This window comes from Dipodomys merriami, unplaced genomic scaffold (assembly GCF_024711535.1).
Source record: "Dipodomys merriami isolate MVZ:Mamm:240054 unplaced genomic scaffold, mDipMer1.0.p SCAF_76, whole genome shotgun sequence".
Lineage (NCBI taxonomy): Eukaryota > Metazoa > Chordata > Mammalia > Rodentia > Heteromyidae > Dipodomys > Dipodomys merriami.
The window spans coordinates 4,956,744-4,979,935 of NW_027206357.1; positions in this window are offsets into that span (position 1 = coordinate 4,956,744).

Sequence of the window (23,192 nt, forward strand, 5' to 3'; positions counted from 1 at the left end):
TGAACAAAATTTAGCAAGCTACATTATATGGATATGTGTATAACATAATAAAATACCTTGTGAAATTAATATTTGAAAATAAGAAGACAAAAATTCAATCCAGTTGTTCTAGATTCATATGTTAATTTCCACTTTTTGTTCAGTTATTTCCCTAATAAAGTAAAAGGAGATTTTGCTCATTTAGAAAGACTATCTTGTCCAATTAAAATTAAAGAATTCTAGTTAATTGCTGTCAATGTGAAATTGTTCAATCCAATTAATTATTATATTAGAGTATTTTCAATGCCCTCTTTAAAATAGTATCCCTATTGGTATATACTTTTTGCTATTTGTTGAATATGTTTTCTTTCCTCAATCACTATATATCATTTTCTGAATGTAGTTTGTTATATGCAATTAGGATATATTATACCTTACCTGGAAATCAATTATTCAAAAAGTTTTTATCCAAAGTGCCTATAATGAAATAAAGAGGTAAATCCAAATTACGTATTTTTGAAGACAATACTTCGTTAGTCATCTTCTCACATTCCCCATTCCCTTCTTGAGAATAATACACATTATAAGGAAATGCTTAGAATGTTTTGGAGAAATAGTTTGACTTTAAACAAATGAGTTACTCTACGCTGCATTTCTGTTTACTTTATATCCAGAAAAGCTAATTTCTTACCTTATCATTTTCCTTAGGCTTTATATTCAGGTTTAAACACTGATGGGTGACAAAGATATAAACATTTTTTAACAGTGGTTAAATTGTGGCTGAGGAATCTAGGTACAACTATACTCATGCAGATAGGGCTCATCAGTCATGAGACCATGATATCAAAATGTTAACCTATGCTTACTGAAATTATGTTTATGAGATTTTGTGTATTATAAACAGTGGTTATTAGCATTTGTTTTGTAATCATCATCATTTCATGGTTTAGGTACTGAGTTGAGACGTTATACTCAGAACTAAATTTAAGGAGGCATCCAAAATTAGTTACCAAGATATACATAATTTAACACAATGTTTTAAAAATACAAGCTAAAGGAAATAATTTATGGAAAAATCATTTAAAAAAACACAGGGTACGTATCACTGATTTTTCTTAAATGCCAGTTTGGAATACGATTTGCATGATGATTTTTCTGATTATATAAGTTTAGTTAGGTCTTGATATTTAGTTGGAGAAGTTATGTTCTTTTATATATTCATTTGTCAGATCAAAGAGGAAATGAATTCCGTGCCAGAGTCAAATCTGTAATAATGTTACAGTTGTATCCTGTTACTTTGCCAAAGTTTCAAATCAGCTCGAGTAACTTGGGTCTTTTTTGGATCTAAGTAGGCATGCAATTTTGCCAGTACTAGAAAGATATTGACCAACATTTATTAAAACAGTATTTTCCAGAAACTAGTCCTATTCTCTCTTTTCATTAGATTTTTTATTTCATTTATATCATATGTTGGTTTTCCTTTTGATAACCCACATTAAATCATCTACAGTGTAATTTAGAGTTGTTTAAAATTATGTACACTCAGGTACACTGCTAGGGTTCTATTATTTGCATATTTTGTTCCTGTGAAATCAGTAAGATTTATTTCTCAATATGGATACTATTGGACTTATTCATTGCATTTCTGAATTTTTTTAAGTATGTCATGATTTTTGTGATTTAGTATGTCATGATTTTTGTGATTTAATACTGCAATATATTTTTTGATATGTGCAGATCTTACTTCACATACAGTTACCTTTGTTTTAAACAATTTGATCTATTCAAGGGATTTGCTATATTAGGTTCATCCAGATGAATTTAATTACAAATTAACACAACCTTATTTCTGAAAGACAGTTATCCTTATATTTCTGCTCAAGTTAACATGTATTTGAGGTTTTTGTACTTAAAAAAGAAACTGAGCATAACCTGTTTTAGTTCCTGGGGGAGTTCCAATTTCTTGGTTGGTTTTGCAGGTGTGGTGACTTCAACATATGTGTACATTTATTTTAATTGTTTTGTGCCTATATTTTGTTTCATAAAACAGAAAGTAGAAAAAGCATCAGTAGTTAAGAACTTTTCCAAATAGAATTCTAATAGAGACACTTGAAGTTTTGTGACAACTGGGACCCGAGAGTTCTTGTTAGTGGAAGGGATAGCAGAAAAACAGAGACATTGTTTGACATAATTGAATTCTGCCTCCTCTTGCCTCACTATTTCCAATGGTAATAATTTGGTCTGTATTAACTTAGAATTTTTGGTTTAATTGGGACACACTACATATTTATATTTGATTTCAACTAGAAAATCTTCTTTCCTTTGTTTAAGACCACAGATGTGAATTTATAATGCTAAAAAAGCATCTACTAATTTATATGAAATTGTCCAAACTAGTTTCCATTCAGACTATATGCAATATAGAATGTAATAATAATAGTTAGAGATAGTATGTAATAATTGACTTTGGGGAAAGTCGATTAAAGTGGATTTTTGTGTGATACTGAGTAATAGTAAAAATTATACTTGATACTATTAAAAATAATCCCAGTTATATCTAAAATAATTCATAGTTATAAACTAATGCTGAAAAAATGAGATTGTTTTTTGGAAAAAGCCAGAAGTTTAAATAAACTTGCTTTTTAAAAATTGACTTGGAACTGGGCTTCATGGCTCATGCCTATAATCCTAGCTACTCAGGAGTCTGAGAACTGAGAATATTGGTTGAAAGCTAGCCTGGTCAGAAAATACTGCGAGACCCTTATCTCCAATAAACCACCTAAAAACTAGAAACAGCACTGTGGCACAAGTGGTACAGTGGAAGCCTTGAGCTGAAAAGCTGAACACTGGCCCAAGCCCAGAATTCAAGCCCACGACCCACAGAAAAAAACTTTTTATGGATTTGTTCTTCATTATTTCATGATTTTTTATGAGTGGTTGCTCAGTGAAAAATGTCATTAGTTTTTATATTTTGTGTTGGCATAAATGAGCCTACTATTATGTTAATTTAATCAAAAAACTCTGTGATTCTATGATAGTATAAATTTTGTGGGTAATGGTTAAGACAAGGTTGCCTTTCTGAAAAAAATATTTATATCACCCCCCAAAAAAGAGGAAGAAAAAAATTATATGCCCGGAAACTTACTCTGTAAATCATAATGGACTAATATTCTGTCATAGGTTAAGTTGTTGCCATTTGATTTTAGTATGCCCCAGAAAGACCTATGTGTGAAAAAAATGACTTTCTTTTTCCTCCCAGATTGTGGAGAATACCTGAGTAGTTCTTCTGGAGATTAAGTTCTTTAGACTGAAACCTATGAGTACATAGAATCTCATCTTCCTTCTTCTATATTTTAAACATTCTCGGTCAAAAACATTTCTCTTTGACATACTCCCCACCTTGACAATGTCTTGTCACAGCCCCCCAAAGCAGTAAAACAAACTGAACATATACTGAAACTTTCAAACTTTTAAATCTGAGTAAGCATTTCTGCTTAATATATGGACAATATCACTTATTATGGAAGGTTATAAAGCTAACACAGAAGTTTAGTCTTTCTAACAATGTAGAGTATATAAAACTGTGCTTTATTATAAAATATCTAACTCCATGTTGTATTTTGTGTTTTTGTTTCTGTTGATCCTAGGGCTTAAACTCAGGGCTGGGATGGTGCTTTTATGGTCAAGGCCAGTGATCTACATGTAATTTGAACTGGAAATCCATTTGCCCAGTTGGTTAATTGGAGATAAGAAACTAATCATCTTTCCTATTCCTGCTGGCTTCAAATTGTAATCTTCAGATCTCAATTTCTTAACTAGCTAAGATTCAACCTTGAACCACCAGTGCTAGCCATGTTGCATATTGTGTGTAATTCTAATTCTCAGCATTGTATATACGTTCCTACTACAATGTAAAAAAACTTAAAATATACTAAGGTTAAATATATAATGAAGGAAGAATTTTTATCCATTAAAATGTATGTAAAATCTGTGATAAACTATTGATATTTTAGTATACATTTCCTGCAATCAGTTGCATATATTTTAACAATTGTCAGGCCAAGTTTCTCTATATTCTACTGGAGATTTACTATTTCATGCATGCATGTAAATTTATGTGTATACGTATCTATCTATATATCTTCCAGACATGTTACTTAGCTTTGTTTTGCTGTTCAGCAGTTGAACCCGGTCGGCTCATTCTGTGACAATATCTGCCCTCATTCTCATCATTCCTTATTTACCACAACATCAGACTTCTAAAATCAGCCTCATTTCCTGGAGAAGGTTACCAATCATTCCAACCCACAGGGTTTTAATAAAGCAAGCTTTAAGAAAGGAAGTAAACATGAAGGGACAACTACAGAATTTCCACAGAGACCTAGTAGGTTATCAAAATTATATCTGACATCTTTCACATTTCTGCCTTCCTTCTCTTCTCATACTTAAGAAAGCATTGACTAATACTATAAATATATTGCATTTATAACTTAAGGATCAGTGTTTTTTTTTCTAACCTGAAGCCTTCTTTTCCATTATTTTTAACATAACTTTTTGGGAGATTTTTTGGATTGTTATGGGATTCCATCCAAAACAAAGCCATGTATATCAAGTAAGCCAATGTTTTCAACACAGAGTACTAAACAAAAGAGGGGGAAAATTATGGTTAGTTATATATATTAATCACAAATATAGGCAATATCAAGATATTTTCAAATTGTATACTTTTATTGGAAAAGAGCCTCAGACCTGTAATCTTATCTACTTGGGAAAGAGAGATTAGAAAATTCCAGTTACAGGCAAGCACAGACACAAAAAGAATTTTCAGAAACTCTAATCATTTGCTGGGTGCAATATATTTTGCTTGTGTTAGGAGGACCACAGTCCAATCAGGCCCAGGCATACTGATACTACCTCAAAATAAGCAATCCAGTTACAATCTGAAGGTATGGCAGTAGTAGATATGCCGTTTCACAAGTATAGGGTTTTAGGTTCAATCCTCCAGTACAGCTAGGAATTTAAGTGTGTACCAGGTAAGAATGTGGCATGTCTACGGTCAAGACTTCATACTGGTGTTACAAGCTCTAATAAAACCTTTACCTCTTTTGCTAATTTTTTAATGTATAACCACAACTTCCATGCCCAAACCACATAATTTCCTATGAGATTTTCTTCAATCCATTAAGTAATATGTTATGTGTTGAATACGGTCCCATTAAAATCTTACTATCTAAAACCCACTGCATTAGAAAATGATTGTATATTGAAACAGAATCTTAAAGGTAGCATTTAAGTTGAAGTCTCCTCCAAAAGAATCAGAAGGCCTTGAATATGTTAAGGAAAGAGGACTCAGAAGAAGCCAACTCTGATCTTGGAGTTCTAGTTCCACCAACTCAGAGGCAATGTATTTACAGTGTTAATGCTACCCAATCTGTGGTCGTTTACTATTACAATTACTAGCAAACATGTGGAATTTATAAGACATGAAAAGTCATCGATTATTGGGGTCCATAACTCATCTCTATAATCCTAGTAATTAAGAAGGATGAGACTTGGGCGATAATGGTTTTCCACCTGGTAGGAAAGTTCATGAGGTTCTAACTCCAATTAACTTCAAAAATTTCTGGGCTGGAGGCATGGTTCAAATGGTAGACTGATTACTGTTAGCAAACAAAGTGAGATCATGAGTTATGTTTAAGCCCCAAATGGGGGAAAGTAAAAGTCCGTAGAAGAATCCTATGAGAAGAAGCATTATGAATAGGAAAACAGAAATAAAAGAAATAAACTTATTGATATAGACAAAGCTTCCCAATGTGAAATATGGCACAAACTGTAATATTTAGGGTTTTCCTTCCTATACAGAAGAAATAAATGGTATTTTTACTTGACGAAATTAAATGTAAAAGTATGCAATCAATCATATTAATTTGTGTTTTTATAACTTAACTTGTTTTCCTACAAATTTCTAAAATAGTGTAGCTTTGGAAAAATCAATAAATGTTGCATTTACATGTACAATTACAAACGCTTTGTGACATCTTCTCCAGAGTGAGATCACATTGTTATGATACCAACAGCCCATTGTGACATCCCAAAATGACAATGACATCATAGCATTATGACATCACATTTTCATCATGAGGTCATAATGACAAGTTGATTGCCTATCCTGTGATTTCATTCTATTTCAAATGTGGCATATAGGTTGATTTTAGAAACCCATTGTGACCACATCACCATTATGACATTGCAATCCCTTTGTGACCTCATATTGACATTGTGAAATCATTAATGGAATGTAACATCACAAACCTGTCTTGTCTTAAATTTTGTAACAGGCGACTACCTTGACCTGGGCTGGATGCCCAGAGCTCAATGCAGCCTCAACCCTGGACCCTCAGAACTTGAAAGAGCAGCCCAGCCATTTGTTGACTGGTCTGCAAACAACCAATCTTGAAAATAATGATCTCCAAAGCTCCACATTTCAAAGGCAAGGCTTTTCCCTTTTTCTTCATCCTCCTTCTCTAAAGACCTTTCCTACCTTTCAGGTCTTTTCATTTTTTCCTTCAACCATTCCCTTCTTCTCTTCAGGATGCTCTACTCTGGAAAAGCTTGTCCTGCCCTGACCAGGTGGCCAGTTGCAGTCCTTCACCTCCTTCTCTCCTTCAATTTCCTCTTCTCCCAGGTCTTTACCATCTTGCAGTCTCATCACTTATTTCCTTCCAGGCCTTTCCCCTTGTTCTCTCCCCTTCTGTTGCTCTGAACATGCAGCCTATATATAGGCTGTACCCTTCCCCCCTGCAATATGTTTCCTGCATAACATTTTTCAATCATCACTTCCCTAATGTCCATGCACGATTACTTCTTTGCAGCTCCCCATGTGGGGCTTGACATTTTATCTCTTTCAGCAGCATGACCTCCCCCCTCCAGTGGCATGCACCCCCCTCTCTGTTGGTCCAGACCAGGTGGTCATGATGACTATGTGTTCCCGTGGATTATAGGGGCACTGCTGGTTATTACAGTGTCCTCATGGTGACCTAGGAGCAATTGAAATTGTACAAATAATTGTGATATTACAAACTTATGACTTAACTAAACCATTGTGACCTCATCACCACTGTGACATCACAAACCCATTGTGACATTGCTGTTTTGACACCAGGATCACTTTGTGACATTCCAAATCTATTATAACCTCTTATAACCTTTGAAAAAATACATAGATTTATGATATTACAATCCCTTTATGTATCCAAATCTCCACTGTGAATTATTGACAATTGAGAATCAGACATGACATTTCAACATCAGAAACATTTTTGAGATCATCACAATTGTGACATCACATTGTCATTGTGACACGATCTGATAATTGTGTTATCACAAAACTAAAATGGTATGAAAGAATTAGAACTTCACATTGTCATCGTGACATCATAGACATGAATACCATTTTTTGTGATTTCATTCTATTTCAAATGTGGCCTGTACTTTGATATCATAACAAACTGAATCACAACCATTGTGACATTACAATCCCTTTGTACATCACATTGCTATTGTGATATCACTAACCCACCGTGACATTACAAATCTATCCTGTCATCATAACTTTTGTGACATGCTGCAATTCTGATACCTTAGGCCTTTTTGTCCTCATGATCTGTTGTTGAACTCATTAGATTTCACATATGACATTTGATATCACAAATTCCCAGTGACATCATGACAATGGTGACATCACACTGCTAGATGTCATAACCATTATGTCAAACTCTGACATCACAAACCTTTTAGGATTTCAATATATTTGTGACAACACATACTTTTAGAGAAACCACAGTCCCTTTGTGAACTCATATACTCATTCTAAGTTAAAGACCATTGAGAACAATCATGTCATTGTGACATGCCCAACACACTGTGACATCACAAGCCTGCCCTGTCCTCATAAGTCTTGTGATATGCTGTAATTGTGATGTCTTAGGCCATTTATGAGCTCATAATCTGTTTTCAAACTTATATTTCAGTTATGATATGTGAAATCAGAAATCCACTGCGACATCATGACCATTGTGACATCATACTGACAGACATCATGAATATTGTGTCACACTGTGACATCACAATCCTGCTAGGATTTCATCACATTTGTGACAAAACATGCCTTTGGAGAAACCACAGTCCATATGTGAACTCATATTCTCTGTGATTTCATGACAAATGAGATCCTTTATGCCACTTTAATATCACCAACCAATTGTGACATCATAGACCTACTGTGACCCCTTACCAGTATGGCATCACCAACTAATTGTGAGATCAAAACCTTTTGTGATGTCACAATGTGATATGATGACCATGGCATCTGTCAGTGTGATGTCACAATGGTCATGATGTCACAGTGGATTCCTGGTATCTCATGTCATACATGAAATATGAGGTTGAAAACAAATTATGAGGGCAAAAAGGTCTAAGATATCACAATGTAAGCATGTCACAAAAGTTATGAGGACAGGAGAGGTTTGTGATGTCACATCGTGTTAGTGATATCACAATGGCACTGTGATGGCACAAAGTGATTATGATGTCAATTTTTTTCGTCGGTTGTGGGTATTGAACTCTGGGCTTGGGCACTGTCCCTCAGCTCTTCAGCTCAACGCTAGTGCTCTAGCACTTGAGTTACAGTGCCACTTCTGTTTTGTGAGTGGTTTATTGGAGATAAGAGTTTCTAGGACTTTCTTGCCCAGGCTGTCTTTGAACCGTGATCCTCAGATCTCAGCCTCCTGAGTAGCTAGGATTACAGGCATGAGCCATAAGCGCCCAGTTCAAAATTGTTATGTAGGCACAAAAATTCATTTCTGATAGCAATTCCCATACCACATTTTGAATACAATGAAATCACAGAATAAGCATTCACAATTTGTCTATGATTTCACAATGAGAATTGTCATAATGTGATTATGTCATTGAGTTTGGTGGTGTCACAATGAGCTGATGCTTTCATAAAGAAAAAGTGATGTCACACTTTTGAGGATGTCACAAACACTTTTTGATGTTATAATGGCATGTCTGATCTCAATTGTCATTAGTTAACAACAAGGATATAGGTACACAAAGGGACTGTGATGTTGAAAAGGGCATGTGATTTTCCAAAGGAGCTAAGAGGTCATAATAGATTTGAGATGTCACAATGACAATCCTATCACAATGGGTTTGTGATGTCGTGGTGGTGATGATGTCAAAATGGGTTTGTGATGTCACAATGAGTTTGTAATATCACAATCAAATTTCCAATTTCAATTGCTATTAGTTCACAAGGATGATACTGTAATAATCAGCACAGCCCTGATAATCTATAGGGTCTGATAATCGGTGTGGCCCCATCTCTTGGCCAGCTGGAGAGGACAAAGTATGCCACCAAAGAAGATGGAGCATTCTGTAGGAGGGCCTGGGACAGTAATCACCAAGTGTTGAGCTGTTAAGAAGTGATTGGGCTGTGGGCAGTTTGGGATGTGACAGTTGAAAACTGTTAAGCAGTTGGTGTGGAGAAGGGTTACAGACTTTATATAGGCTGCTTATTCAGAGCAATAGAATTAGAAGAGAAAAAGGGAAAAGTCTTGGAAGAAGGGAAGTTGTGTGGTAGCAGAAAGGGAAAGACATGAGAGGAGAGGCAGTTGAGGGAGAGCAGGAGGTAAAGGATGGCAACTGATCCAGGCAAAGCAATTCAGGCCTGTGGAGAGTAGAGCGGCCTGAAGAGAAGAAAGAACTGGTAGAAGGGAAAAAGGAAAAGACATGGAAGGAAGTATAGGTCTGCAGTGAAGGATAGACTAAGGGAAGGGGGATAAAATGCTTGCCCTTTGTGTCTCGATGGATTCTCCTGAACAATAGAGGTTCTAATATTTGGAGACCCTCATCGATATAATCCATTTGGATGGCATCAGGCCTTGGCCTCAGGGAAAAATCCCCATAGGTGAGAGTGTCAGCCTTCAGGGTTGAGAGTCGACCTCAAGTGTTTGTCTCCTGAGGACCAACATGGACAAAAGTCATTTAGGTACCTCTAGGGGTACGTCTGGGCAAGCGTGCCAGCCTGTTTTGGGGACTCCATCTGGAGGTCATCTGTGGCTTCCTTGAGAAGCCATCTGGAACCTCCTTGAGAGGTCATGTAGGGCTTCTTTGGGAAGCTATCTGGAACATCATCATGAGTACATCTGCGACATCCTTGAGAGGCCATCTGAGACCTTCCTTGGAGGTCATCTGGGGTCTTCAGGGGCCATCTTGGACTTTCTCCAGAGGTCATCTGGGGCTTATTAAGGAGGCCACCTGAGAACTCTTCAAAAGTAGTCATTGGGGCTTCCTTAAGAGGCAATCTAGGACCACTTATGATGTCATCTGGCGCTTCTTTGGGAGGTTATCTCGGGTTACCTTGATGAGAAAAATATGACCGTCTTGGACATCATCTGGAACTTCCTTGAGAATCCATATATGACCTTCTCTGGTGGTCATCTGTGGCTTTCTCAACAGGGTTATCTGGAACCTCCTCTGGAGTTCATATGTGGCCTCCTTGAGTGGACATCTGAGATACTTGAGAGGTAATCTCAGCCTCATTGTGAGGACATCTGGGACCTCCTTTGGAGGTCATCTGACACTTCTTGGGAAGCCATTTGGAATCTCCCTGAGAGGTCATCTAAGGCCTCCTAGGGAGGACATATGTGACGTCTTCCAGAGGTCATCTGTGACCTACTCAAGAGGCAATCTTGGATGTTCTGTCTGTCATCTGGAACCTTCTGTAGAGTTCTACATTGAAAGGTGTGGGACATGTGGGTTAAGTGTCTGTGGCTATTGGTCTCTGTGTGTATGCTTATAGTTCTATCAGTGTCCTGTATGCACTTCTGTTTAGTCCTTTTCTCAGGATGGGAAAACAAGGCCTAAAGTTGTCATATCCAAAAATTCTCCCCCAGGGTTATAGAGTCCCACAGAGGAAGATGCACTGATGTACTCTCTCTCCTATTCTTTGCCATCAGCACCTCTAATGTTAAGTCCTCCCATACCAAAAGTAGTTACTTGTACCAGCCTGATGTGGCACAATGTGGTATGTTAGCCTTATTACCCTTGAGACAGGAATATGGAGGAGATGGTGAGCAGGCCCCCTTTCTAATATATGTTCACTTTACCACTAGTGACCTGTATAACTGGAAACAGAAAAATCCATCTTTTTCAGAAAAAAAACAAACAGGGGCTCATTACCTCATTAGCGACAGCAATTTTCACAAACAAGCACATCTGGGATAAGTGTCAGCACACTTTACAGGTGCTTTTCACCTGGAAGAAAAGGGAGTGAATCCTGATCGGTGACTTGAAGTGGTCCTTGAACCAGACAGTAGGCCCACTATTGAACCAGACCAATTGGAGCAAGTCTTTCCCCAGACTTACCCAAGCTGAGACTATCAGTGATCGAGGTATGGAAATGCTTACCAATTATTGCCAGGTTCAGTTAGCAGGAATACCGCAGTTGCTAGAAAGCCAAGTCATCAATCTAAAGTGAGTGAGATGATACAGTTCCCCAGTGAGTACCCAAATGTTCTTCTGAAAGTTCTCCCAGAAGCCTAAAGGACCTATAAGCCTATAAGTCTTGAAGCCCTGGAGAATCAAAGAGCCCTAAATATGGCCTTTGTTACCCAGTCAGCCCCAGATATTAGAAGAAACCTTTAAAAGTTAGAAGGTTTTGAGGGAAAGTGTATTTTAAGTTGGAAGTGGTTGCTCAGTGGGTGTTTGATAACAGAGATACCCTGGGAAAAAAGAGTTTAAGAAGGGGGTTTGAGTTTTGGTAGGAGCACCAGAATAGGGATGAAGAAATCCTTGGCAAAGACAGTACAATTCAGTTGCAACTGGCAGTAGGGAACCTCTAGGACTAGATCAGTGTGCTTATTGCAAGCAAAATGGACATTAAGAAAATGAATGTCCAAGGAGGAGAGAGATAGAAAATGACAGGTTAGTAATCACATTAACTATCTGGAAAATGTGTTCATATCTCTGAGAAATATGCAAAGGAGCATGGGGCTCTGAATTCCAACTGTGTTCAATTTAAGAAAGAGCCTTCTGAACTTAAGAAGAAATGTGACAAAGAAAATATTCACACACTTCTATCTCAAAAAACACGCTTATAAAAGACTGAATCACCAATATGTGCCAGTCAAAACCCACCAAGAGATTAAAAGCACATAGAAGAGTAAACTGGAGAAAACAGAGAGAATTATTTGATGTTGAGAAAAGATTTGAAGATATAAATTAGGAACTTGTGAGAGTCAAAAATGAAAAGAAAATACTCAAAAGGAACCTAGATAACACTCAGAATCAAATGAAATTCAAGTACAGTACCCTCGGTGAGCATGAGGCAAATTAGGGGACCACAAATCAGAGGCTGACAGAAGCACAGGACTCCAATGCTGACATCCTTGCTAACCACAAATGAGGCCAAGAAGAGATTCTGATGCTGCAATAAGAAATCATGGCCTGGGCTGGGAGGGTGGCTCAGTGGTAGAGCGCTTGCCTTGCATGCCTGAAGCCCTGGGGTCGATTCCTCAGCACCACATAAGCAAAAAGTAATAAGCCGGAAGTGGTGCTGTGACTCAAGTGGTAGAGTGCTAGCCTTGAGTTGAAGAGCTGAGGGACAGTGCCCAGGCCCAGAGTTCAGACCCCACGACCGGACCAAAAAAAAAAAAAAAGAAACCATGGCCATGATAAAGGAGCTGGACCTAATATAATAATGTATTAGGCTGAAGTAAATGTCGATTATAAGCTTTGAAGAGTGTCACCAGAAATTCAAAGCATTAGAGAAAGAAGGAACGAGTAGTTAGCAGAGAATTTGGGGAAGTACTGTGTCATAGAAGATGAGGCCAAGAAAAGTAAACAGGAAAATATCAGGCTCAGGAAAGAGATTTTTCTCTTCAGAAAGAATTAAAGGACCACATGCTCTGATAGGGAATGCTGGGGAAAGGGAAAGAGCATTAGGAAGAAAAACAGAAGAGCTAAAGGAACAGTTGAAACATCTGTCACAAAAATACACTGAAGTCGAAAACTAGAAAGAGAAACTACTAGAGTAAAAGCCCCAAAAGACTGCTGAGATCTTCACCATAAATATAATGCAGAAGCATCGTGTCCCAATGGAACAGGTGGAGATGGGAAATAATACCTCGCAATAGTACCTTTGTGAACTTAAGGGAGAAGCTGAAGAGCAAGCAAAGGTGTTGTGAGAAGGAGCAGCAGTTGTCAAGTCAAAGTAACTCTCCTGTAACCCTGCAAAACAGTTACAGGTTAAGGAGCACATTGAGAAGGACAATGCGATCTTGAAAGCAATTTTGAGAGAAAAGGAGGAGAATAAAATGGAAGAAGTCTCCAAGGTTCAGAGTACTGTACAGGAATTAAAGAAACTAGAGACCCTAAGATAAAGGGAAATATCTGAGCTGATCAGGTAGCTTGGGAGATCACTCTATAAAAGCAGTGGGGTCTCTAGAGCTACTAGTCGTTAAAATTAAAGGAAGAAGAAAAATACAGTTGTAATAAGTGTGCAAATGTTGACACTGAACCTGTGAAAAATGCATACAGGCTTAAGCTTTCTGTCAGTTTACGTGTAGATATGTGCACCCTGGTAAATTTCCCGAGGCCACTACCTAAAAATGTTCTGAAAACCAGTGGGCCTTAGCCTGACAATACTTTGTAAGGTGTGTAGGTAATTTCCAATAGGTAAATGCTGAAAAGCTGGAACCTATGGAAAGAATTCATATGTGAGGAACCTCAGATGGTGAATTTGGGAAAGTGGACTTCACAGAGGTAAAGCCTGGAAAGTATGGGTATTGTTATCTATTAGTAATAGTGGACACTTTTTCAGGCTGAGCTGAGGCATGTAATAATTCCTTGATTTGGCTTACTCTTAGCTGTGGGGTCTAAAGATGGGCCTGCATTCATGGCCCAAGTTCTCAATTATTAACTAACACTCTAGGAATAAATTGGAAGTTGCAATCCATTTATAGAACTGAGAGTTCAAGGCATTAGAAAGAATAAATATGCCCTCAAAGGAAACTAACTAAATTAAATACAGAGACTGTCCATGGCTTGGTGAGCATCCTCCACTTTGCTCTCCTTCGAGCAAGATGTAGCCCTTACGTTAAAGGATTTAATCACTTTGAAATACTTTAAGGTGGAACACCCCCTTTTGTTCCTAAATTTGGGAAGGCTATATTAACAGAAATGTCTAGCTACAATCTGCAGGCTTTACAACATATTCTTTTATGGACCAATCCTTTGGTAACCAAGGCCCACCGGCCACCTAAGAAAAACTCCACCTAAAGGGGAGGGGCTAAGATCGTGATGGAACAGCAGGGAAACACCACAGCTCTCCCCAACGAAATACAGAGTTTGGATTTCAGTGCTCCATTTCTGCAAGTGACCCATAAAAAAAAGGCGATTACTCAGAGAGATACAGGAAGTGAAAAAAGAAAAGGGAAAAACCTACACAGACACACAGTAAAGTGGGAAGACCCTTCCCCAAGCCTTGATGGTGATGGTGCTCCCTGCTGAACAGCTTAAGTGGTGAAGCTTTGTGCCAGTTTGCTTAAGTGGCCTGACTCTGGACCCTCCTAGGACCACACACCCACAAACAACCCAAGGCTCACAGAAGACTCCCCAGGTCCAGTGCCAACCCAGAGAATACAAACCGAAATCTCAGAAGAGCCGGCATGAAGATTCCCCTCACCCTCCCTGGCATGGCGCCTCTGCCTGGCTGGTGCAAGCACCCCAACCCAGTCAGGAGCAGCAGCAGCTGTCAGCAGTGGTGAACGACTCTAGACTCACAGTGTGGCACCTCTGTCCTGCCGGTGTAAACAGCCTAGCCTAACCTGGAGGAGAAGCAGCAGCTGGCAGTAGTGGCAAACCACCCAGACTCTGGGCACAATGCCTCTTGGCACTAGCATACAGGAACAACCCAGACCAGTCCAGGGTGGCAGTGATAACTGGGATGGGGACAGCTGCAGTGAACAACTCCAGACCCATGGCAGCTTGTGCCTCTCCATACTGGCCCATATAAGCAGCCCAGCCCAGCCTGAAGCAACAGCACTGGTTAACACCTCACTCCTGGTAGGGTGGAGGGCTTCTCCATACTGGCTTTCATAAGCAGCCCAGCCCAGCCCATGGTGGCAAAGGTGGTGAACAACCCTAGACATGACGCAGAGTGTGGTGCTGAACAACCCCAGAAAAGCCTCATGAACTTTCCTGTCTGGTCTGGCTTTGAACCTGAATACACAGATCTGACACTCCTGAATAGCTACAATTACAGGCATATACACCAGCAGGGTCTAATTCTTGCCAACCCCTTCACTTTTTCTACAATAGATCATTTCTTAGTTCATACAAGGAATTTAAGCAAATACAAGAGAATCGACATAATACCCTGTATTCTATCTGACCATAGTGGAATCAAACTGATTCTCAATAACAAGGCATAAATTAGAAAAAACTTAAACACATGGAAATTAAACTGAACTAAGTTGAACAATACATGGGTCACAGAAGAAGTTAAAGTAGAAATTAAAAAGTTCCTACAATTCAGTGAAAATGAAGAAACATCACAAAGAAACCTATGGGACCCAGCGAAAGCAGTCCTGAGGGGCAAATGTATTGCTCTCAGTGCACATATCAAGAAAACAGAGACCAAGTAAACAATCTTATGATACAACTAAAACTACTAGAGAAACAAGAAAAAAAATTGAACCTAAAGTTGCTAGACAGAAAGAGATAACCGAAATAAGAGCTGAAATTAATGAGATAGAGACTGAGAAAATTATAAATAAAATTTATAAAACAAAAAACTGTTTTAAAGAAAAAAATCAATTAAGACTGACGGACCACTGGCAAGAGAAACTAACAAAATAAGAGAGGAGACCCAAATAAATATTATCACAGATACCACAGGACAAATTACAACAAACATCCAAGGCATCCAAACAATCATAAAGAAATAATTCCAGACTCTACTTACAAAGGAAGGAAAACCTAGCAGACATGGATGAATTTCTACAGAAATACAAATTGCTATCTCCCCTTTCCTTTTTGGACCTGCTTCTCCACCATGTATGGTTGGGTTAGCAGTTCGGTAAATAAATTTCTTTTCCTGCCTTAAAAGTGTTTAGTATTCTCTTCATAGGCTACCAAATGAAACTTACCTATTTAATGTTCCTTACATATGATTCTGTAACTCAGATGGGGTTTTTGAGTTGGAAATGTTAGAATTTCCTAACCTCTCCTTTTCTGTGAACTAAACTGCCTTGAGACACCACAGGAGACTTTTCACCAATACCATTGCTGGCCTTCACATCCACGTCCACACCACTTCTCTTCTCTGGTGAGTGAAACTACTCTCTACGGCTCTCTGTTGCTCAATCTCTGTTCAGATGTGGCACCGTGATAGAGAGTTTCTATAGCCTTAATCGGAAAGGCTGGTCACCTCCAAACCCAATGTTGCTTGGTTATGGGATCTTTGCCATTTCTCTCTAGACTGCTCTAGGGGAAGTAGGGACATTGCTTCTGCCTGGTCAGCTCTCCTTCTCTCACCAGACCGACTGGCCTACTCATTTAACGGGGTGCTACGAGTCATGCCCGAGCCATGAAATCCCTCTGAAATGCCTCTTGTGCTCCCTGGATAGCCAGAGCACCTAATATTTTTATGCTGTTCTTAGATTTAGACAATTTTTGCCTCTGCAATGGTAAATGTTCCGAAGTCTTTTCACTTTCAGGATCTCTTTGCTCTCTGCTAATCATGTCCAACTTTCTATATCTCTCCATTTCTTTTCTACAACTATTTGTATTGTGCCATGAAGCATGTGACATGGGCTGGGTCCAGGGGACCCATTTTAGGTTCCCTCTAAAAGGCTAGCCAAACTAGGCTTCATTTTTGTTCAGGCTTTCTTTGCATTTTTTTTTTAGAAATTTGCCATCTTGAGTTCGCCATCTTGGTCAAATGGTGGGTGAAGGATTTGGCCCCCTCCAATCCTTACCCTTCCACCAAGCTTTCTTCTCCTCCATCCATCTATTCAAATGTGCCTTGCTAACAAGTTGCTCTTTTCACAGACTCTGATAACTGTGGCCCAACCATCTGATGTGCTTTGTTAGCAAAGATGTCAGAACATTGTTGTCTAAAATTTTAGGATTTGAGTTTTGCCTTTTTTGTTTTGTCTTGTTTAGGCTAGTACTGACTATGTGATTCTAAAATATTGGGCATATCTGTGCCCATTGTGTCATTGCAGAATATTTGGTCAATTCTTGATAAGGACCAGGTAAGCTCTACTTATTCTATTTGAACTTCTTGTTGCTTTAATTGGAAATAACAAAGAATTTTTGTGACAAAATTTGCAATTCAAATCCAGCCCGGGGTGAAATATCCCTAAGACTCCATCTCACAACTAACCTGCAAAAAGCCAGGCTGGAAGCTTGGACTGAGCCTCTTATCTCCAACAAGAAAACACTGCAAGAGTTTCTATAACTCAAAGTGGTAGAGTGCTAGCCTTGAACAGAAGTGCTAAGGGATAGTGCCCAGGAATTGAGTTCAAACCTCCTTTAATACCAACTGGGACAAACCATCCTACCAAGACACTTAGACTCAGCCAGTCTGCAGAAGAAAGGAACATGGAAAAGAGTAATAGGACATGATACCACATCAGCCACTTTGTGCCTGCCCTTTCAAAAGTAACCAGAGCAGGGAGGTCAATGGAAGTAAGAAGACTGTCCATCTAATGACCATACCTGTCTACCTTTCAATTGGACAGGAATTTATATTCTTGCCTTTGTCACTTGACTTGTTCTCTACCTAGTCGCCAGATGTCAGAAGTAGCTAGGGATATTTCTAACAACATTTTCAGCCCCAAGTCCTTCCTCTTGCCAATTTTTGCTCTCTAGTATTTTTTCAGTCCCTCAATGCCTTATGAGATGACTCCATACTTCGTCCAAGAGACTTGCCTCCTCCAGATTTCATCACAGGACTCGTTGTCCAAGTGACAGCTGTTGCCTGCTGCCTTCTCTCAGAGGGGATCTCATTTCAACCTTTTACCCATACTGTTGATACCCCTTGCAAACAGGAAATAGCCAGAGAGGATCTTCACCTTTTTTCAAAATTATCAAAAGGCTGGAATGTAAGGTCTGAACAGGAACACCTCCCTCCTTCTTGGCTAAGTTTCCGCCCAATATCTGTTACATAGGTAACTAACAGACCTGGAAGCAGTCACCTTCTCCTCCTGCTAGATCACATCCTGGGCCACCTCTGGTCACAAGCCTCCCATCTGACTTTAGGAGGGTACCAGGCCCTGAGGTCACATCGAGATCCAGTGTGTCTACACTTTCCCCACCTGGCCAACTTTTTCCTTTCCCTAACCTAATTAAGTTCTGGCCCAGAGGTGGTCGCCCCCTTCCTTTTAAGCCATGCTTCTCCACCATACATGGTGAGGGCAGCAGTTCAGTAAATAAAATTTTTTTCTGCCTGAAAAATAAGAAATACAAATTGCCCAAACAGAACCAAGAAGAAAGAAATCAATTAAACATGTTAATTTCCCTACAATGAGATAGTAGAAGTAACCAGAAATCTTCCAACAAGAAAATCCCAGGACCTGATGGATTCACTACAGAATTCTATAAGACCTCAAGCTCTTCAGAGAAATAGAAACAGAGGGTGTAATCCCAAACTCATTCTATGAAGCCGATATCACATTCATCTCCAAACCAGGCAAAGACCTAACAAAAAAAGAACTACACACCAATCTGTTTGATTAAGACAGATACAAAGCTCCTCAATAAAATTGCAGCCAACAGAATCCTGAAACATTTCAAAAAAAATCATACATTATGACCAAGTGGGTTTCATTCCAGAGATGCAGGGATTGTTTAGCATATGTAAGTCAATAAATCTCATCCATCACAGCAACAGATCCAAGGTCAAGAACCACATGATTATCTCCATTGATGCAGAAAAAGCTTTTAATAAAATTCAGCACTCATTTATGTTAAAGGCTATGGAAAAAATAGGAATAGAAGGAACATTTCATATTATAATAAAAGTCTTACATGGCACATCAAAGGCCAATATTATACTTAATATGGGAAAACTACAACCAATTCCCCTAAAAACAGGAACAAGGTAAGGATGCCCACTCTATCCACGCTTCTTCAATATAGTTCTGGAATTCTTAGACAGAGCAATAAGTCAAGAGAAAGACATTAAAGGGATCCACATAGGAGAGGAAGAAGATAAAATATCTCTTTTGCAGATGGCATTATTTTATAAATAACCGATCCCTAAAGCTCCATCCCCAAACACTTAGAGCTTATAAACCCATTTGGCAAAGTAGCAGGATACAAATTAACCCACAGAAACCAATCGCTTTTCTGTATACTAACAATGTACAAATAGAAAGGGAAATCAAAGAAACAACCCCATTCACAATAACATCAAAATAAAAAGTGTCCAGGAGTTAACTTAACTAAAGATATAGAGGGTCTGTTTCATGAAAACTATAAAAGCCTAAAAAAAAGAATCATAAAGATTACCAGCAAATGGGAAGAAATGGGAAAAATATTTACCAGCAAAATAACAGTCAAGCATCTAATATCCATTATATTATAATATCCATTATATTATATATGGTGAAGTCAAGAAACTAACCCTTCACAAACCTAACAAACCAATCTTGAAATGGTCAAGGAAGCTAAAGAGAGACTTATTAGAAGAGATAAAAACGGCAAAGAAATACATGTGGAAATGATCATCATCCCTGGCTGTAAGGGAAATGCAAATAAAAACAACTCTGAGATACCACCTTACCCCAATCAGATTGGCCCACATTCTAAATTAAGCCAATGACAAATGCTGGAAAGGATACAAAGAAAGAAACATTACTACATTGTTAGTGGGAATGTATACTAATACCACCACTTTGTAAAGCATTCTGGAGGTACTTATGAAAGCTAAATATCCACCTGTCCTATGAACTGGCCATACCACTCCTAAGCATTTACTCTGAACAACAGAAACCAATGTACATAGACATACACACCTCTATGATTGCTGCAGCACTGTTCACAATAGCCAAGATTTGGAAAAAAAAACCCAGATAAGCCACAAATGATAAGTGTACCCAAAAAATGTGGAACCTATAAACAATGGAATACCATGTAGCCATTAGAAAAGACAAAATGAAGGTATTTGCAGGGAAATGGATGGAACTAGACCATATTATTTGAGTGAGATAAGCCAAGAACAATGAGACAAATGGCATAGTGTCTACCTGATACATGGATGCTAAAGCCAAAATGCAAGAAGGTATGACAAAGTAAACAGGACTCAAGAAACAATGGACAGCCACTCATTTTGTTGTATCACCATTAATGACTCCATGTTCTTGACTATGTATTCTGCAGAAATATTCACGCAATGGTGGGAAGCCAGGAGGAGGAACACAATAAGTGGAAAATGGAACAACATACAACAAAGGGGCCCATCAGCTGCACTGGACATAGAAGAAAAATAACTAAGCAACCCAAACACAGTGATGGGAAGAGATGAATGAGAGGGAAAGAGGGCAAGATGGAATAGCCTACATTAATCAAAAGGAAAAAAAATGTAAATATCACCTGAGGTGGGAAAAATCATTTGGATTGTAAAAGCTCATAGAATTAACAAACTTTGGAATATGATAACAATAATTTGCCTTGTCAAGGTTGAAATGTGTTTGTGACTTTAACTAAGTATCACAATTCCACAATACTGTGAAATATGTGAAATATATGTAATCACCTATCTCAATTTTTACAAAAAATTGTGAGAAGGGAAGGGTTAGGAGGAATGGGTGACAATGTTGTCAGACACCTTGTATTTGTGTACTGTTTTTTAGAATGGGAAATTCTTTGTAAAACTATTTAAATATAATAATAATAAAAAGTGTTTAAAAATAAACATTAGGATGAAAATAAAAATTTCAAGTATAAAATAAGAAATTAAATCCAGTTGGAAGGAAATTTTCTTTGAGGAGAGTAGTTTAGTTTATTCTATAGCGTCTCACTTCAGAAGTAAATTAAAAAACTAGACCCCAGGTAAGTGAAATAAACTAAGAAATGGAGTTGAAAAAAGAAAATAAGAAACTCCACCCACTCTTTCTTGCCTGGACAGCTGGAGTGGATAAAAATTCATCATGCTCCTGAATTGGAACCAAAGTGGCAAAGACCTTATTGGTGGTGCTAACTTCACTGTCACCTATTGAATTAGCACGAAAACAGCATTGGATCCATCAGTCTCAAGTGGAATAGGTAGTGGACCAATATACAGAGAAGGCTGCAAGATGGACTGTTAAGGATAAAACTTACTAAGTGTTAATTAGTGTTAACTAGTGTGTTTCCATAATTTACTTGTTTTCTATTAAATTTACCTTTTAAACCTGTTCATTGGGTGGAGAGAAGGGAATTTTTAGGATTTGGTTAGAAGGAATCAAGGATTTGATTGGACATGAAAAACATTGAGGGATATATGACGCAGCATGGTCCTAATAATGAGCAGGGCCCACTAATCAATGTTGCCCCATGACCTGGCCCACTGGCGTGCATGTGGCATGCCACACAAGTGAGCAGGGCATGCTGCTGGAGGGGGTAGGATGTCATCCTCACATAATGAACTTTGAAGAATTGATTGGGGAACAAACAGTTTGTGAAGTGATTGTTGAAAACTGTTAGGTAGGAAACCCACTGGAGTGATGGAGGGGTTCAACCTATATATAGGCTGCATGGTCAGAGCAATGGAATTGGAGAAAATCAAGGAATGACCTGCAAGGAAGGAAGTGGTGAGACAGCAGGAGGGGAAAGACCTTGGAGAAGAGGAATTTGAGGGAGAGCAGAAGGGGAAGGAAGCCAATTGGCTACCAGTCCAGAGAAGTGTAGTGGAGAGGCCTAAAGAGAAGAAGGAAGTGATGGAAGGGAAAAAGGGAAATGAAGGAAAAGTCTATAAAGAAGGAAGGAATAAGGGAAAAGAAAAACTCTTACCTATTGAAGTTTGGGGCGTGGAGATGATAATTTGGTGGGTTGGTCTTTTGCAAACCAATTAACTATGCCTATTGGACGTCTGAGGTTTGGTGGTTGGGGTTGGGCTGTCACTGAGTGTACAGCCCAGAACAAGGTAAATGGAGGCCCATTTCTAGTGTAAATAAAGTTATCGTCAATGTGCCTCATTGGATTGTCTTGTGTTTTATGCATCATAAGTGTGCAAGTTCACAAGATAATAGGCTCAAAGGCCACGAGTTTTGTAAAATTTTATGAGGTCATAATAGGTTGGAAAAACCCAATGGAACAGTGATATCACAATGGCAATATGATGGCACAAAATCGAGTGATAATAATATTTTGATGTAATACTTAGTTGGTGATGCTATAATGGTGATGAGGTCACAGTAGGTTTACCATGTTACAATAGGTCACAATAGGTTTTTCTTTTAATTGTGAAAATTCTGTACAGAGGGTTTACAATTCCAGGGGCAAGATAATGAGTACATTTCTTATCAAGCATTGTATCCTCCTCCTTTGTTTCCCCTTTTCATCCCTTCCCATACTTACCTGGCAGGGGAAATACCACGATCACACAATAGGTTTATGAAGACAGTTCTGATGACCGTTATGATGTCAGTTCCACCCAGGAGAAAGTCACCCAGCCCAGGCAGAAAAATTCGGCCCACATAGGAGTGACTTTCTTCACCAGGTAAACACAGCCAGAGACTGCCTCTCCCTACAACAGCCTAGACAAACAATTGAAATTCAGTAAACATAAACCCCAAGAAAAGCTCCAAGCTGGGCTCTGTGAGTGTCTCAGGAGTTAGCCCCTCAGGGAAAACTACTGTTTCCTGAAAGACCTCAACCCTACCCAGAACCTAGCCTCATTACAGCATCTCCAAACTAGAGGAAACAGCCATCTTCCTCTTTTGTGATATGCCAAGCAGATCTCCCTCCCACTGAACTAGCCTGTGAGGAGGATCAAAAAACAGGCCTAACACAGAGCAGTTTCTGCCTGCCCAAAAAGACAAGAAACCAATCAAGCCATAGGAAAACCAAACACCAAAAGCAGACCCGAGACTCTACCAAGAGACTCGTTATGGACACAGGGAGATACAGGGTCTTCACATTCACCCCCCCCAAAA